The sequence below is a fragment of the Leguminivora glycinivorella genome, chromosome 20 (genome assembly GCF_023078275.1).
Source record: "Leguminivora glycinivorella isolate SPB_JAAS2020 chromosome 20, LegGlyc_1.1, whole genome shotgun sequence".
Taxonomy (NCBI): domain Eukaryota; kingdom Metazoa; phylum Arthropoda; class Insecta; order Lepidoptera; family Tortricidae; genus Leguminivora; species Leguminivora glycinivorella.
In genome coordinates, this window is record NC_062990.1 from 3309662 (window position 1) to 3326488 (window position 16827).

Genomic DNA, 16827 nt, shown 5'->3' on the forward strand with positions numbered 1-16827 from the left:
GCCAGCCTGACAGAAATTTTGTTTGACAACTATCGCCATTTTTCCACAATAGTTAAAAGATTTCAGTATTTTAACTTCTCAATAAATTTTGATGAAAGTCCATAATCATAGATTGATAAAGCTGGACAATTTTTTTATATTTTTATTTGGTGGGTATGATTACGGTACTTGATATTTAAAGATATTTGTCTAATTTGCAAGATTATATGAATCCTTCAACAAGCTGTCTGACTCCTTTGACAATAGTTGATACTTGATATGAATATTACTTGAGAATTCAAGGTAGGCATAGAATGGTATTGATAATTTATCCTGTGCTGGGTTGTATGTATTCCATTTGGAGGTACGGTAGTGGCGGTAGTGCCCCCGCCAACACGAGTCAAGCGAAGAGAAAAGCTGTTTTCTTGAAGCATTTTGTCGTTCTTCTGAATCGTCGAATTTTGGGTCTGGTTTACAGATAAATATAATTGTCAGGATATGATATCAATATAACTTTATTAAATAGAAAAAGTTTCAATTGCATAGTTTTCATACTTTAGATTTTATTCATATCTTAATATAAATAGCACAGATTTCATCAGTGACTGGCTGAGTGACTTCATCATGTTTGAAGTTGTAGGTTCATAAACAACAAGAATAAAATTCGAAACTTTGGCATATATATTTTAACACATGATACTTTACATTAAAATAATTAACTTTAAATATAAATTAAGAAATCTTTTCATGTAACTTTTTTGATTTCATTTTCCTAACAAAAAAATTAATTATAATTTCGTCTAAAAAAATCATCATGTGCATTATCACATGTCACAATAACACTGTCTGTCATGTCAACAATTGTTTGTTGTAAATGTCGTAAAGGTTCGGCGGGAAAACTGCACATGTCATTGAAGTGGCCAGTTACAGTTAAGTGGTACGTAAAAGAGGTACTAGAATCTGTTCAATGAGTTTTCATTTAATAATCACATAAACAGGGTGTTTTTACGTAGCAAATTTGTTTTTCCGTTTTCTCCAAAAAAACATCGTAAAAGCTATAATGTTTCACGGTTTAATATACTCCAGAGACCGAGTACTATCAGCTGTAAAAATATCTGCATCTAATAAATTAGGACCTTATATACAGCTTAAAGGCTTTCAATATGAAAATGAAAAAGCGTTATTTATTCACGACTGACAAATTTTATGTGTCTTTTTAAACAACAGTGACATGACATAATATCTTTTTACATTAAAGTCTATGGTCAAAGAAGCTGATGGTTACTGTGTTCCGTTAACAATAGGTTTATAAGAAAAAACTTCTACATAAAGTAGAAAACACGCCGAGATGTTAATCTTTCCCCTCCTCCCGCCTCCCCATTTTGATGTCCCCATTTTCGGTTTTTTTATATATTCAGGAAAACCGTAAAAGCTACGGTTATGATGTTTAGGAGAAGTAGACCAGGTATATTTCCATTAAATTCTCCACACAGTATTATCTTTGCAGGTAAATAATTGTAACTCGTAATTTTCAAATTATGCTCCTATTTATTATGGGACTAATGATGAAAACGCAAAAAAAAATCTATTGTATACATTTCGACTGTTATGATACAGCTCATTTCTATGGAACATCTAATTTTTTTTTTCGTGGTTTCAGCATTGGACCCTTAATAAAAGTTGTTCATAATGACATCAAAAGTCACTATGCAAAGTTTGAATGGTCCTTTTCATTTCACCCTGTCGATCTGTAGCTAAGTGCGATTACTAAGAAGTTTCGACGATGGCAGTTGGAGAATCCGAAAAAATCGATAAAATTGATTGTAGCTTAGGGACGTCCTTAAAAGCAACGACAACGCTGACCAAACATACTGTAACTATAAATCATTCGTATTACTTACACAAATGATGAAACCTAATAAAAAAATATAAGGCGGTGATCGTTTACTATCAGGCGATACAGCTGCTCATTTGCCTCCTATTTCATGAAAAAACTAAGAAAGCCCAGTTAATATACGGCGATCATTATACTGCGATCCGTCTGTGTCATGCTGCCGCGCGAATTTGAGTTCCCGCGTGCGACAAGCGAACAGAGCCGCGCGGGCGGGGCGGCCCGGACGCCGCGCACCTCACCCCCTTGGTTTGGTTAGTTTGACAGATCATCTCGCCTTAAGTGATTGTGTCAGGAAATATAACAGGTTTTTTTGAAGTAATTATAAATTATGATTTTAATTAAATTAAATGGTGTTAAGAATTGTAACAATAATATTCTACATGACATCAAAGCTCTCCAAATGGCCTCTACGTGTTGGATCTTATCCACGCACGCCTTTTAAATGACCGGGTTCGAAAGACCCGAGAGTTTCGAACGGATACTATATTTTATTGATATTATTTTATCTTTAACTAGCCTTTGCCCGCGGCTTCGCTCGCGTTAGAAAGAGACAAAAACTAGCCTATGTCACTCTCCAACTATCTCCACCTAAAAAAATCACGTCGATTCGTCGCACCGTTTTGCCGTGAAAGACGGACAAACAAACAGACACACACACTTTCCCATTTATAATATTAGTATGGATTAATATGGATAAATGTGCCTCATATAAACAAATATGTTTCCGTAACCATAATTTATACTCCAAAATAAGTCAATTTGAAATCGATTTATTCATAGTTACAAACCAACATTTTGAAAATTGTAAACAATAATGAACTCAGCTAGTAAGTGTTAGAGCAAAAGACCATCTTTTAAAACAATTTAATCACTTTTTCAGTACAGATGGTGTTTTTTTACGCACTAGTGCGAGATGTGGTTCATTATAATGTCAGGTCGAAACTTCGAAGTGCCATCTCTACTGAAAAACTTCGTACAATACATGTGCGAAAAGTAAATTCGTAACTCGTGTCAATTTATCGCCACTCGTTTCGTACTTCCTTTTTTACGCACTTGTATCGTAATGTACTATTTTCTAATTCTAACAATCGTCTCATACTCGACCTAGGGCATTTAGTTCAATAGATAGATAGATAAGATAGATAATCATTTATTCATCACACAAGGTAATAGGTAATACCTTCAATATTGTCTTAAAATAACGAAATTCAATATCGCTTCCAAAGAACATAAGTAAAATACTCTTTTAGGACATTCCGGACATTTTCTGGTTCAGATTGACACGAGCCAAACAGTCGCTTTAATAGGAAAGGACCCGCGCGAAATCGCTGTTTCATACAAACGTAGCTAGTCACCATTTTCCTCTTTAAATATTTATTTTTATTTATTTATTTATTTAATCAAAAATTAACACATCGTTACAGTTTACACTAAGGCACTGTGAAACTACAAAATACAAATCAAGACACACACGATAAATAATACAAATTCAACATTAGATTTGGACGACGAACGTAACAGCGTTAATAATAATGGGGACAATTAGTTGTTCATGTTATGGCTTTTATTGGACATTTACAAAATTTTGATTGTTATAAAAGTGAGGAGATTTTTCATATCAGTTTTTTGCAAGTTTTACAAGAATTAATGACGACCGGTCTGGCCTAGCGGGTAGTGACCCTGCCTGCTACGCAGCGGTCCCGGGTTCGAATCCCGGTAAGGGCATTTATTTGAGTGATGAGCACAGATATTTGTTCCTGAGTCATGGATGTATTCTATGTATATAAGTATTTGTATATTATATAATATATCGTTGTCTGAGTACCTGCAACACAAGCCTTCTTGAGCTTACCGTGGGACTCTGTCAATCTGTGTAAGAATGTCCTATAATATTTATTTATTATATATTTACAGACCAAAAAAGAGATGGCGAGATGACTTGAACGCATTATATCCAAGCTGGCAGAATTACTCACATGACAGGGTTGAGTGGAAGAAGCGAGGGGAGGCCTTTGCCCAGTAGTGGGACACTACAACAGGCTAACAAAATAAAATAAAATATTATAATGAAAATAACTAAAAGACATAATACATCGCAATAATCAAAATATAGTCATTATTGCATTTGGTTAGTATTGGTTTGTTCAATTTAAATCAGGGAAACGGGTTATATAGAATTTATAGTCCATCAAGATGTGATTCGAGTAATACCTACAAATTCATTGTACATACAGTAAGCGGCCATAAAGAATGCACGTCGGTTTTTCGTCTTCGCAGATCGTTGTCTCTTTCTTGCTTATGTGACATTAAAGACCGATAAACATTATTTACGGCCGTCTACTGTATTATCTGTTTTGTTCTATTGATGTTTTTATGAATAATCAAGTCAGCTTATTAATAAAAAAAAACTAAATAATCTTTTCCTGTAAAAAGGTTCATTTAGATCATTTTTCATATTTTATTCCTAACAACGGAGGAAAATGGGCCCTACCCTTGTATGGAGACCCATTTCCCTTTTTCCCCTTAATCTGGGCAATAAATTTCTTTTATCTCTGGCCCCGGGCCGCAAGACGTTTTCTTACAGGAATGCCTTCGGAGCCTGTATAGCGATTAACTCGGTTGTAATGAAAAAAGCTTTGTGGAGGAGCGAATTTTCTTCCGTTGTATGGGACAAAAGAATAAGTGGAAAATCGGTACTTTTTTATTGGGTTTTAAGGTAATTTTGAAAACTTTTGATATAATTTTTTTTGGTCATAAAAGTTTAAAAAATATAAATTGGTGTTTCTACGTACATATTCGCGATGGTGATTTTTTTTAAAGCAATATTTACACCGTTTTGTTTAGTAATACATAGTAGATTGTCTGTAGTAAATCGTCATAATTTTCTGATCCAATTCATTTGTACCTAATATACACGCTAGTTTAAAATTTATTTTAATACAATTTTATTTGTATTAGCAAAAAATTATGAAGCAAAGAAAAAGTTTAGTTTTGTTGATATAAAACTTGCCATATTACCTAATTAATACTTACCTATTTTTATAACTACCTATTATTTGTAATTTTTTGGGACCGAACTATTTTGGCATAATGTACTTAATAACATTTATAGTTAAACCACGGTGACTTGTTTTTAAAGAAAGTGTACCTAACCCATACACATACATACCTACGTAAAGTTTATTGCACATTAATATAATATATTTTGCCTTATCTTTTTTCCTAATTATGGCCAATAAATTATTCTGTCCCTATAAACTGTCAAGGTCTTAATAAATATGAGATTAACAGGAAATAATCAATTTTATCGCATCATCTTTTAATAGGAACATCTGGTTAGCGAAGCGTCAAGCTTGTAATGCAATTTTATACCTCTATAACTGTACTTTAATAAGGAGCTAGAAGAATAGTACATAATACAAGTGCGTAAAAAAGGAAGTTCGAAACGCGTGGCGATAAATTAAAACACGACCGGAGTGTTTTCAGTCCACACGAGTTGCGAATTTTCTTTTCGCACGTGTATCGTACGACGTTTTCCAGTACAGATGGCCCTCCGAAGTTTCAACCTGGCACATAATGAACCACTTCTCGCCGGTTTTCCGTGATCATGATGCATGCAACTGCGTCGAAATATCGGGAGCTCGACAAAAATCAAAAAGGTAATCACGGTTTATATCCCGGTCAATATAAGTCGACCCAATTTAATACATTAAACATCATTATTTCCGAATAAAATCGGAATATTGTTATCACGCGGTCGATTTTTATGCATATGAAGTATTTTTCATTTAAATTGGACACTCGTCAAGGGATCACATTCACAATTTCACTTCACTTCAATTTCATACACCCTGTATGTATATTTAGACCTCTGTACGCAGTCATCATCATCCTCCTTGCGAGGTTTGGCGTAGGCACTAGTTTTACGAAAGCGACTGCCATCTGACCTTGCAACCCGAAGGGTAATTAGGCTTTATTAGAATTAGTCCGGTTTCCTCACGATGTTTTCCTTCACTGCGACTGGCAAATATCAAATGACATTTCGCACATAAGTTCCGAAAAACTCATTGGTACGAGACGGGGTTCGAACCCGCAACCTCCGGATCGAAAGTAGCACGCTCTTACCGCTAGGCCACCAGCGCTTACCTCTGTACGCATAGTATCAAAATCTATACCGGGTGTCAAACATAAACTGGTTAAAAAAAAACCGGCCAAGAGCGTGTCGGGCCACGCTCAGTGTAGGGTTCCGTAGTTTTCCGTATTTTTCTCAAAAACGACTGAACCTATCAAGTTCAAAATAATTTTAATAGAAAGTATTTATAAAGTTCTACTTTTGTGATTTCTTTCATATTTTTTAAACATATGGTTCAAAAGTTAGAGGGGGGGGACGCACTGTTTTTTCCTTTAGGAGCGATTATTTCCAAAAATATTAATATTATCAAAAAACGATCTTAGTAAACCCTTATTCATTTTTAAATTCCTATCCAACAATATATCACACGTTGGGGTTGGAATGAAAAAAAATATCAGCCCCCACTTTACGTGTAGGGGGGGTACCCTAATAAAACATTTTTTTCCACTTTTTATTTTTGCACTTTGTGGACGTGATTGATATACATATTGGTACCAAATTTCAGCTTTCTAGTGCTAACGGTCACTGAGATTATCCGCGGACGGACGGACGGACGGACGGACGGACGGACGGACGGACGGACGGACGGACGGACGGACGGACGGACGGACAGACAGACATGGCGAAACTATAAGGGTTCCTAGTTGACTACGGAACCCTAAAAAGTGGTTTAAAGGGGTTGTAAATAGCCTAACCCGAGTGACATCACTTTGAGCCACAAATTTTAATTAAAATATTTTTTTCGAACACATATTTTTTTGAAGTTTTGGGTTATGCGGTTTCAATTTTGGAGTGTCACTGGCACTTTTGGAGTACAGTCAATAACACAGCTGTGAATTCAAAGTGCCAAAAGTATGTACTTATACTACAGGACTTTATTGCCTTTTAAGGCTACTACCAGTTACCAGATTAGATGGTGTTGGTTGAATTTTGAGTTGTCATTATTCTTTTTAAAAAAAAACCAGCCAAGTGCGAGTCGGACTCGCCCACCGAGGGTTCCGTACCTACAAAACTATTAGGTACTTTTACGTTACTCACATAAGTCTAAAGACTGGGCTAGGCTAGAAGTATAGGTTCTCTAATGAGCATAATTGTGTTTAGCGCCACCTCTCGACGAATTCGCGAACTAATTAGCACAGCTTGCGTGAGGTCTTTTATAATGTTAACCAAATTCAACATTTTTTATTTTATTTTAAAGTAGGTATTTTATGTAAAATTTCGTAGCTATAAATTTTAACACCTTTATTCATAAACGTACACTAAAGTTATCCAGCCGATAAAGTTCGTTTATCCCTTTCTATCACACCAATACTTCGGAAAGGGACAACCGAACTTTATCGGCTTGATAACTTAGTGTACGTTTATGAATAACGGGGTGAGTATTACCGTACTGTAAAAATGTAATGTATAGTTGTATACGGATTAATGAATTTAATATAGATAGGTAATTATTGATATGTGGCAAAACGAAGGAAATTGTTTACACCTTCGCAATAAGTATCTAATGATATTTTTTTAATTTACCATGTTACTTCACGTACCTACTTAGGTACTTATTTTAAAAACTCTGAAAATGTCTATTGAGTTTCTGTCGCAGACCACCATGTGGCTTCTGCATATTCTGCGCTTTGATAGAGTTGCCATAGTAGGTATGTATACCTATATTGTATAATAGGCAATAAGAGGCAAAAAACATATTGTGCTAAAATATTTAAAATACCTACAGTCATTTCCGAAACGTGTGAATTCATGTCAATACTTTCTTTTATCAGTATTACACGGAGTAGGTAAACGTTTCGTGGCAGCGGCAGCGCACACTGCAGAGAGCGCACGTGGACACCGGCGCGGCGCCACAGAATATATAATAGCACAAGTAAAGAAGGCCCACTGCTTTGATGTTTCCGAAATGCCGCCTTTTTAAATACCTACAACATTCTTACAAAGAAACGAGCCGCACGTGCGCGGCGTCCGGTGATAGGGTTACCAATGGATCCAAACGAATTAATACTCACATTAAATGTTATATTATTATATTCAAGTCTTGAGTACTTTCTAGGTATATACGCTGTATTTATATATTTTTGTTCAAGGTTCCAACATCACAAGCCTTATTGAACTTTTCCGTGGGACTTAATCAGTAGTAGATCTGTATAAGAATATCTTTTGGTATTTATTTTATTCAATATGTCTATTTAATTTAGTATTATTAGCCATTCCACCCGCGGACATCGCTTAAAAAACCTCGCGACGTAAAGTAACAATAGAAAGTGCGAACGTGCATTCCGTGAGAATGTGCGCCACCCCTGAGTAAGCCGCGAACTCGCGGCCACAGCTCGCGGCCGCCAGAATATACTTGTAGCGCGGCGATAGGATAGCGGAGTGAGCCGCCCCTGGCGGCGCCAGCGGAGGCGTCTGTGTGCGTGAGCTAGGTATGCATACAACTACAACTGCTGTAGGCACCGCCCCTCCCTCAGCGCGCCCTCTGCGTCGCGGCGATAATCACCTAGCCCTAAGGCCCTGGTTTCTCTGGCCCGTCACACGTGCCCGGCGGCGTTTTGAATGTTTGGATGTGAGCCGCATGTGCCGCTGTACCACACGCTGTCGGTCGCGGGTGCGTGGGTTTTCTGACCCTTGGTCACCCGTCGTCGGCGACGGAACTCAGAAGCTCTGGTAGACTGATTTTTGAACTGTTGTGTTGTGCTCTGATCAAAATGAATGCAAAAATACTTACATTGTAATTCTTAGAGGAAGAAGATTATACGCGACTTAATCCGTTTCCATATAAATATTGATATTACCCAAAAAAAGAGACAGTCAAACGATATTTTTGTATGAAACCGGCAAAAAGAAAGTGAAATTTTTAACTTGGTACTCAAACACTTTCATTGTAGTAAAGAAAATTTTACTTCATATATTCGATTAAGTATATCGAAAACAGATCACAGAAGTACAATAATTCATCCATTGAATTACTATGTACTAACATACTAGAAATTACACCCCAAACAAAGTCTGTGCTCCGGCCGGCAGCGCGCGGCGCATGCGTGGGGAGGTACCGTGTCATAGAGTAAGACTTGACCAATGACCACCTAGACGCGACACTCTTAGTGTAGACCTTTTTTTATACTTTTTGTAAAATACTAACCCCCTTATTCATAAACGCACACTAAAGTTCTGTTATCAAGCCGATAAAGTTCGTTTGTCCCTTTTCGGCGTATTGGTGTGATAGAAAGGGACAAACGAACTTTATCGGCTTGATAACTTTAGTGAACGTGTATGAATAAGGGGGTAAGTAGTTTAATTTTAGCACTATCATACATTGTGCTATGTTTAAGTTCTACTAAGTGAAACAAAAATACATTATTGATTTTTTTCATATACCTACTTTAATTGCCCTTGAAGAAAATCATAGGTTATTATTGTATGAAAATATCGATTACAACTCGTGTTAGAACTGTGTAGTATTCATAAGTATAACGTGAAATAAATTTAACATTTCTCTTTTATATATTACAAACAGAATATAATCACAATTTCTATACTTCATTACCTACATGTCAAGTCTGTGCGATTATGATGCGATTAATCTATGATTTCGTTCAACAAAATGGCAGCGATAGCTTCGCGTTTGAGGAGCGCGTCCCTTCATTGAAATAATTACTTAAATAAAGATCGATTAACATAGCGTGTATACTAACCGATGAAATGTGACACGTCAGTTTTATTCGATTTTCTCGTATGGCTTAAACAGCATCTTGTTGCGCAGGAAGGCATTTTTACATTTTATTTGTGTGCAGGCAGAAACATAAGTCCAATGGACTTATGTTTGTAGCGCAAACGTTTTGCTCGCAGTGTCCTCTCTAGTATTACCTCAATGAGTTCATCATTATCTTTAGTGAAGTCAGTCATTTTCCATATCAAGACGCCACCCGCCGTCCGTTGCTATTGTACAAAACGAATACAGACCGTCACGTGCGGCGTGTGACCTTCGCCCGTCGAACCACCCGCCACCGGCGACGTTTCAAAGAAACCACCCTCAAACATTTCCGAACAAAACATTCGAACGTCGTCAGTCGCGGACCCGCGTAAAAAACCACAACACGTTCTATGAACATTGGTCAAGTGCGAGTCGGTTTTCGACTTTTCCATACAAAGAACTCATGAGCGCCTGAACGACTGTGATGGCAAAGTTAACTTTTCGCACTTACAAGACTTTACGTATATATCTCGGAAACGATAAGAGATAGAGCAAAATGGACTTCAGATTTGGGCTGTCGTTGCCACAAATTCTATGTTTTCGTCAACAGAGACCTTTTTTTGGACCGATTTGAACAAAATTTTGCTCAGTCCACTTACAAACGGTCTTAAGCGCCTCCTTTTTAGTAGGAACTTAAGTCATTTTGGCAAATGAAAAAAAAAATTGAACAATTTCTAAAAAGAAAAAGACAGAAATGAATTTCTTTCTACCTGTCCATCACGCTTACAAAATTTTAAGACGTTTAGTAACTGCTTGCAGCGTCAGTGAGTGAAAAAGCGCAGTCCTATCCATGGATTACTGATACTGTCAAATTCATGATGAGGCTGCGTGACGGTGCTGCAACAGATTATCACAAAAATCGAACTGAGGTAACTAAAAAATACTATAAAGACCTTAAATCGGTTGTAAATAAAGCTTTATATTCTGAAAAGGTAGCTTACTTCAAACATAACATAAACAATAATATTAATAACCCTCAAACCTTGTGGAAAAACTTAAAAAACACTGTGTTGCCTAAAAAAAATAAAGAATTACCTACTTCATTTAATAGTCCCGGTATGATAAACAAACATTTTCTTGACCTGCCTGGAACTTCAGATGTTAATTTGTCGCAGCTGACCTTTTTTGAGTTTAATAGGTTCAATGAGTCTGTTTTCTATCTAGAAACTATTAGTTCTAACCAACTGATTAAAATTATTAAATGCATAAAGTCTAATGCTGAAGGTATTGATAAGATAAATCTAAACATGCTTATTTTAACTTTTCCATACACAATTGAGGTCATCACTAACCTAATCAATGCCTCCATACTTACAGCTACCTTCCCTGATATCTGGAAGCTAGCAGTTGTGACTCCCATACCCAAAGTATCTAATCCCTCCATGCTCACAGACCTAAGACCCATAAGTATACTACCTTGTATGTCCAAAATAATGGAAAAGGTTGTATGCACACAGTTAACCGCCTACTTAGAAAAGAACAATATTTTACCGGACGTCCAATCAGGCTTTCGAAAAGGTCGTAGCACCGTCACCGCCTTACTTGATGTCACCGACAACATCTTAGATGCTCAAGATAAAGGTTTGTGCACTATTTTAGTCCTTCTTGACTTCTCTAGGGCATTTGACTGTCTGAATATAAACCTTCTTCTATCCAAACTGAGCTACTATGGTTTTGACCACCATACTGTAAAATGGTTTGACAGTTATTTAAAAAACCGATCACAAATTGTGAAAGTGTGTGGTAATGATGGTTCCTCACTCTTTTCTGAAAAGGCGGAAGTAACTAGGGGAGTTCCGCAAGGATCGGTGCTCGGTCCGCTCCTGTTCATATTATACTCTGCTGATATAGGGTCACACATCACACACAGCAAATACCACATCTATGCAGATGACATCCAAGTGTATATATCATGCCGGCCAGCAGACATTGACAGTGCTATTGAGAAACTAAATCGAGATCTTGCAACTATCGCATCATGGGCCACAGATAACTGCCTACTGCTTAACCCGAACAAAACTAAATACATGGTATTTGGCAGCAGGCAACAATTGGCTAGTGTCACTATTCCACAAAATATTATGTTGTCAAACTTTCCAGTTGAGAGGGTGTATGAGGCCCGTAACTTGGGACTCCTGATGGACTGTGGACTGCGCTATGAGAAGCATGTCGCTGAATCCATCAGAAGTTGTTTTTACAAACTCAAGGTTCTATATAAAATTCGGCCTTATATAAGTGAAAACCTACGTTGTCAATTAGTTGAGTCACTTGTATTATCAAAATTGAATTATGTGGATGTAGTAATTGGACCTAGACTTCTTGCAAGAACAAAAAGACTCATTCAACGTGTTCAAAATGCCTGTGCTCGCTTCTGTTTTGATATTCCGTTGAGAGCACACGTGACTCCGTTTCTAAATAGCCATAAGATCCTCAAAATGCAGCATCGACGAAAACTTCACTTGGCCTGTTTGCTCTTTGGTGTACTGAAGTTTAAAACACCCCCGTATCTCTTCAGCAAGCTCTCTTGTATTAAGCTTCGCGAACGCCGTAACTGTGGGCTTCAATTGTTAACGCCGCGTCATGCTTCTGCAGCTTTTCGAGGAAGTTATCGCTATTCTGCCTCGCGCTGCTGGAATAATGTGCCTCCGCCATTGAGGAACCTGCAAAGTATTTATAGTTTTAAAACCAAGCTTAAGCAGTACTTATTAAACCACCAACTTAGTCAAGAAAACTTGAGACTTGACACGAGCTGTCTGTAGTTAATTACTCATTTAATATGTTTACCACTTGTTTTTCGCTCCTTCTGCAGCATGATTATTATGCCGTCGATGTTATTCAGTATTTTTTATCATCCTGTAAACTTATACATTTGATTTTTAGCTTTCACATAAAATTACGTATAAAATTACGTTTGTTATTGTCTTGTCAGAACCTGCCTTTTAGTTAGTGTAGCTACCGCTGGCGCTAGTTGCAACTAGCAATGGCCGCCTTAATGAACAGCCATAGTATGGTACGACCAAACGATGGAACGCTGTGTGTGCGATCTGGTGTATGACGCTTTCCTTTTTCTTTTTATTAATTTAATGTGTTCTGTCCTGTTCTGTTTGTTATTATTATTTTGTATACTTAGATCTTTCTTATATCACAGCCTGTTGTTATTTTTCTTGTAATGTTTTCAATTTTATTCTTTTTAACTGTAGTCCATTCTTCTTGTATCACATATATTTTGCATTTCTTCTGTCTGTTACCCTCCGTGAATCTTTCTCACTTGATGGTCTCATCGGAAGATCAGCGCTGGAAGTCACCAGCAACACGCTGAGATGAGGCCATTTCGTGGCACTTCATTACTTTCTGTCTTGTTGTTATTATGTGTTCTTTGTCTTGTCTGTGTTCACGAATAAATGTTTATTCTATTCTATTCTATTCTATTCTAAAATCTTAATTTGAGTTTTTTTCTCGTAAGTCCGACTTACGCTTGACTGTAGATTTCTAATAGGTTTTCCTGTAATCTACAGGTAGAGGGCTATCTCGTGTATTTTTTTAAAAATTTTACGCTAAGTAGTTTCGGAGATAAGGGGGGGGGAATGGTCATTTTTTGTCTATTTTCTTAAATTACTCCTAAAGTACAAAAATTAAAAATTAAAAAAAAATGTATTTCAAATGCTGATAAAATGCTCTTTCATTTGATATATAACACAATATAGTTTTAATAACTTTAATTTTTAATTTTCAAGTTTACCCCCCAAAAGTGACCCCTATGATTAAATTTCATTTAATTAAATTACATGTCCGTCTTTGGGCCACAGGTTTACATATGTGTATCAAATTTCAAGTAAATCGGTCCAGTAGTTTCGGAGAAATCGGCTGTAACAGAGGGACAGACAGACACACGAGTGATCCTATAAGGGTTCCGTTTTTCCTCTTTGAGGTACGGAACCTTCGAAACTTCGAAAAATGGAATTTAAAAAAAAGAAAGGGGTAAGTATTTCAAAATTCGAATTTAAAAGTTTAACGCTGTCGGTGAGCGTTACATGTCACATGAGATGGTGTTGGCTGAATTTTCAGTTGTCATTGTTTAAAAAAAAATGTGAGTGGAGACCCTACGCGTGAAAGAAGTGAAACTTCATGAAATGGAAATGAAAAAAAAAGTATTTCAAAATTCGAATTGGCAACACTAGGCGTTAAAAGTTTAACGCTCTCGGTGAGCGTTAAATGTTTAACGTTGTCAGTTGAAAATCGCATTAGAAGTCTCACTTCAAAAATCAAGTGTTCCCCTCATCATTCGAAATGCAGAGATAGCCAACCCAAAACTCGCAACAGTATTAACACGTAACAAATCAATAGATAAGCGATCGTCAACCATTTGTCGCCGCTAATAATACTGCGGACAGTGACGAATGGACCGAACGTTCCCAGATGTCAGTAAGTCGGGCAATATTTTCTTTCGACGGAGTACATTCACTTATTTCGTAAGACCATAATTTTTTTATATTTATCTTTGTTCTTTAGGGAGTTTTTTTACAAATAAATGAATAAATAAATATTGGGGACACGTTACACAGATCAACTTAGCCCTAAACTAAGCAAAGCTTGTACTATGGGTGCTAAGCGACGACATACATACTTAAATAGATAAATACATACTTATATACATAGAAAAAATCCATGACTCAGGAACAAATATCTGTGCTCATCTCACAAATAAATGCCCTTACCGGGATTAGAACTCAGGACCGCGGCTTAGCAGGCAGGGTTACTACCCGCTGGGCCAGACCGGTCGTCAAATTGTTATATGTTGTATGTACTTAATACCTGTTAAATGTTTTATTACGTAATTTATACCTATATTATTATGTGAATTTACTATTATAATAAAAACAAGTAAAAACAAGTAATAAGCGTCTTACGTAGTACACGAACGGTACCCAGGGGTAAGCAACTGGCGTGACGAAGCTCGATTTTTATATACTTGAGGGAATTATCGGTGATGGGTTAAGCTTCCAATTATAGTGGAGAGCTCTGAAGGTTTATTATGTACTATTTTGTTTATTAGTTATTTGTTAGAAACTGTTCGGAAAAATAAAAACCATAGAATGTAAGGGGCCCTATTTCGAGACTTTTATCTTTATAAGATTTTATATTATACTAGCTTTTGCCCGCGGCTTCGCTCGTGAGAGAAAGAGACAAAAAGTAGCCTATGTCACTCTCCATCTCTTCTACTATCTCCACTTAAAAAATCACGTCAATTCGTCGCTCCGTTTTGCCGTGAAAGGCGGACAAACAAACAGACACACACACTTTCCCATTTATAATATTAGTATGGATTTTATAAGAATTGAACCAAATAAATAAATAAATAGATCCTTATTATTCACTATTCACAGATTGACTAAGATAGGCCTCACGGTATGCTCAACAAGGCCTGTGTTGTGGGTACTCAGACAACGATATAAAAGTACATTCAATTTCGTTTCAATTCAATTTCGTTTATTTTCACTCATATAAGTTAACAGTAAAAACCAAAACACTTACACGGTAAATATATATATATATATAAGCACAGTTAAAACAAATTTACACAGTTCAACAAACTTGAATTACAAGAAAAATAAATAACAGAAAAAAGAAACAAATGAGACAAATACAAACAACAACAAAATAACAATCAAAACATATCTTTATCGATAACTACTCTAGATAGAGCTCAGGGTGCGTAGCCGAATGGCACAAACGCTCACGAAACGCTCACGAAACGAAACGCTAGTAGATATCTATCCCTATCGCTCTTGCGTATTGGCGCGACAGAGCCGGACTACGTTTCGTTTTCGTTTGGCGTCGGAGAAATGCCATTCGGCTACGGGGCCAGAGCTGACATTTTGGCTTTCATAAACTTGCTCAACTTATCGGCGAATATGTCAGCATCCGGGACCTGAGTTAGCACGTTATTTATTAGTGTAATAGCACGGGCAGTAGGCGCGTTAGCGGCCCTTACAGTGCGCGTGTCAGGATTAGCCAGCAGACGTCGGCACCGCAGCGCGGGGCGCGCGCCACCTAAACTCGTGCCTTCGAGACAGAAGCTTGGCGATGGAACTGCCAGGCCCACTCGACCTAGGACAATGGGATTGTCAATCCCGCCGTGAACCAGAGAATGGTAATGCACGATTAAAGATAGTTGTCGCCTGAACCATTCCTAGGACAAAGCAGGAAGGATATAAATATGGATAGTATCCATATATTCTTTTATATATGTATCTGGCAAATTTTCGTTGCACTCTCTCTAGGCTGATTATGTACTTGACCTCGTAAGGGTCCCATAATTATGATGGCAGCGTACTCCAGTCGGCTCCGAACGTACGCATAATATAATGTCAGGGCAATATTATACAGATACTAATAATATAGGCTTACACAGAAAACATCCATGACTCAGGAACTACACAAATAAATGCCTAAGATTCAAACACAGGACCGAGGATTAGCAGGCAGGGCCACTTATTCCCACTAAGCCAGGCCGGTCTTTAAATTCCATGCTCGTGTCACACGGACACTGGCGATCAAATATATGAAAGAGGCGCGTTCCTAGCACACATTCTAAGCTCGTGTAGGTGAGCGCGTACTGTGCTTGTATGAGTGAAATATGACAGGTCGACTGTTCGCGTTTTTGACAGGCGGTAACTGAGAGGTAACCGAGAGGGGGGTGGGCGGCACTTTCAGCGGGGAGCGGGAGTGGCCATACTGTACGATAGCACTCTTTATTATACTGTGCTCGTGTGGTGACAGGTGAAGATATTTTATGAGTTTTATGTGCTCTGCCTACTTCTTTTGGGAATACAGGTGAGAGTGTATTTTGTGTTTTTATGTAGGTAAGTAGATACATATTTTATTTTATTTCAACCTTGATGTTAATAAGTTAATTTCATCAATAAATTCATAATCATGGTTTATTCTAACCATTGCTAATCAATTTCGAATCACTTTCAATAGACTTTATATAATTTGTATTTTTATTTTCATGCCTACTTTCGTTATGTAAATTTTATAGACATGATTCAATTATTTAACTTT